The sequence below is a fragment of the Propithecus coquereli genome, unplaced genomic scaffold, assembly GCF_000956105.1.
Source record: "Propithecus coquereli isolate 6110/MARCELLA unplaced genomic scaffold, Pcoq_1.0 Scaffold16, whole genome shotgun sequence".
NCBI classification, from domain to species: Eukaryota; Metazoa; Chordata; class Mammalia; order Primates; family Indriidae; genus Propithecus; species Propithecus coquereli.
Window position 1 is genome coordinate 10,941,821 of NW_012140524.1, and position 3,255 is coordinate 10,945,075.

General features: G+C 34.0%; 1 protein-coding gene across 1 annotated transcript in view; it reads left to right on the top strand.

Annotated features, from left to right (window-relative positions):
- Positions 1 to 3,255, top strand: part of C2CD5 (C2 calcium-dependent domain containing 5) — a 113,960-nt gene that overhangs the window by 56,271 nt on the left and 54,434 nt on the right. The gene's annotated exons all lie outside the window — the stretch shown is intronic.

The following is a 3,255-nucleotide window of genomic DNA, read 5'->3' on the forward strand; positions in this document are numbered from 1 at the left end:
GAGGCAGGAGGATCACTTGAGCCCAGGAGTTTGAGGTTGCTGTGAGCTAAGATGACGCCACAGCACTCTAGCCCGGGCGACACAGTGAGACTCTGTCTCAAAAAAAAAAAGAAAAATTTGTATAGAGTTATGAAGAATTCTCCCAATATGTGTTCCAATATGCCTTAATTCTGCCAACTTGAACTACTTATATTTTTTTATATATATATCTTTTTAGTATTCATTTTTATCCCTTGCTAAACCACCCTTAATAAATTATATGGCTTTTTTTTTTTCTTGAGGAAAGACAAACTTTATTTGCCCAACCTCTTTTATTTAATGCATTATTCAAGTAGCAGTTTTCAAAAATAGAAGTGTTATTCTTTTCTTTCACAAGAACATTAAAAAAAGAAGTTGACAAGATCTTGGAAAAGGTGCCATATTTTGGGGAAATGAGAGAAAACAAAGTTTTATTTAGATTTAGGTTCCACTTATGCATTATTCGACATAGAGTAGATAGATTTGTTTTTCAGTAAGTTTCTTGTTTTACCTGTAAGAAAAATGGAAGTTACTTTTTAGTGTCTGGGTTATATATTTTTCTTCAGTAAAGAAACCTAGTTAATTTAGCTTAACCTAGTATTTCCCAAATATATGGCATGGAACCTTCCTTTTAAAGTAGCTATTAGTGAGGAACACACTTTGGGAAACATTCATATAAAGCAAACTCTTTTGATGCATTATTATCTTTTTAGAAGTGGGGGTAAAATTGTACAATAAATCATAGTAGGAATCTGGCATGAGTTTTATAACTAAAATGTTTACTTCGGTCTTTTGGAATAATAAAAAAATTAATTTTTAAAAAAATTAAATATCTTCTAAGAAAAATCCTATTTAAATCTCTTTTTAAAAGAATACTCCCATTGTGTTGTGATGATTTTTCAGTAAGCCTGTCTTTGAGCACACAATATTAAATATTTTTATGCTGCATGCACTTGGCTTATGTCAAAGCATCTACATAGAAAGTCCATCTAGGTACTACATATTTGCTGGAGAAAATTTCTTCTGCAGTTTCTGAAATTCACATCTAGGCATTGAAAGCAGGTGTGTGTGGACTGATCTTAAGGAGGCTTCCTTTTCAGTAGAAGAAAATCTCTAAATTCATCAGGTGTAATAAAAAGATTATTGACAAAAATCAAGTTCTTAGAATGACAAGCAAACCAGATAAGGTTTGTTGTTCAGAAAGAGTCTAGGAATAAAAGGCTCTCTTGACCTCCGTTTTTCATATAAAAAATGAAGATAATAGTACCTCCCTCTCATGGCATGGGAAAGGTTATAAAACGTAGATTTAGAATACTTTCCACAGGTCTTGGCACATGTTAAATACTCAGAAGTATTTCCTGGTGGTGGTGGTCGAGATGTTAGGTACTTAACAGTCTCTTATGAATTTCAGCAGTAACTCTTCTAATTAGAAAATTGTCTGAAACTGGAGTTTTGGTTAAATAATAGTGATATTTTTATTTATTATAGGTTAAATTTTATGTTTCAGAGTGAATTGGTGTGCTGATTAGTGAACTAGGGACATGTAAGAGTTTAACACATTGACTGCCACACACAAAAAAATTTTCCCTGGGGCCACTGTGTTTTATTATGAAAATAGGATCATTTCGTTTCCTAATTTAATGAAAAATTTATTTTTATTTTCTGTGCATGAGTTATATGAAAATGCTAGAATCAATTTTTACACTGCACGCCAATTGAGTTGTGTGTGACTCATGACATATTTATTGAATTTGTTTTGGAGAACTGAGGCTCCATATGCTTCATGAGGCCCTGGCCTCAAAACTAGCATTACTTAAATTCAACTCACATGGCAGTTAATGTGTTGGCAGAGTGGGCCTTCACTTCTGGTTTGCCCTATATTTTTCTGCTCTGACCAGCTCTAGTATGATGTTTTCCCTCTTGTTTCTTTATCCAGTGTCCCAGAATTTGGGCAGAGGATTAAAGAATTCTGAATAGAGAAACCACTTAGTTTCTTTTTTTTCATACTTATTTAAAATCTTATGCAGATTTTTGGGGCGGGGGGGCAGATGGACAGAGTCTCGCTTTGTCCCCCCAGTTAGAGTGCAGTGACATCATCATAGCTCACTGCAACTTCAAACTCCTGGGCTCAAGCAGTCCTCCTGCCTCAGTCTCCCTAGTAGCTGGGACTACAGGCGCATGCCACCACACCTGACCAATTTTTCTATTTTTAGTAGAGACCAGGTCTCGCTCTTGCTCAGGCTGGTCTGGAACTCCTGAGCTCAAGCAATCCTCCTGCCTCAGCCTCCCAGAGTGCTGAGGCGTGAGCCACTGCACCTGGCCCCAGATATTTTCTTATGTGTGAACTTACCTAATTTATTTCTTAGTTTTAGAAGGAAATACTATTTTCCATTTAGCTTATACAAATTTTATTTTCAGTGTCTCTTGTATAGATATTTAAAAGATTAAATGTAAAGTGCTTTTTTATTCTTTGGGACCATCACATACCTCAGATATTTTGAGGAAATTTTAAAATTTAAATATTCTGACATTGAAGAAAAATCATAAAGACCTAACTTACATTACTAATAACATAAGCTCACATATACATTTCTCATTTAAAACTTACATTTAAAAAGTTCAAATGGAAATAAGGATGCATTTTGACTAATAAACATTTTATAATACATTTAAGTGACAGTTTCCCCTTTGGTCCTCTCCCTTCTCCTTTGCCTCCGTCTGCTGGGACAAACCTAACCACTTCCATAGACTGGTTTTGTATTCTTTTCTTACATAGCCTAAATTTTTTCCTGCTTTTTTTAATTTAAAGATTACTTCTAAATTCAAACTGAATCTATTTCTAAATATTTGTGTGTGTATAGATATACATACACACACATTTTTTTTTATACTCAGCCTTCATGGATTACTGAGGTGTGCAGGACTGTTTGCTTTTGTACTAAATGATTCCAAGTTGCTATGCTTTGTGAATTAAGCTTTTGTGAGTTTGTATTCTCCATGCTTAAGTAGCCAGTCAATAATCTTGTTGCTTTTAATGTGCCTGCTTCTAGTAGTATTCTGTATCTTTTTCTCCCCCAGCTTTTATTTGTTGCATTCAATCTACTGTGGTCTAGAAAATAGGATATCTAATTTATGTTCTTAAAGTATATTTAACTACTATATATTATAGTATGAATATGATCTTTGGAGATCTGTGAATAAATGCATGAGCTTTAGTAATTGACACCGTAACAGTTT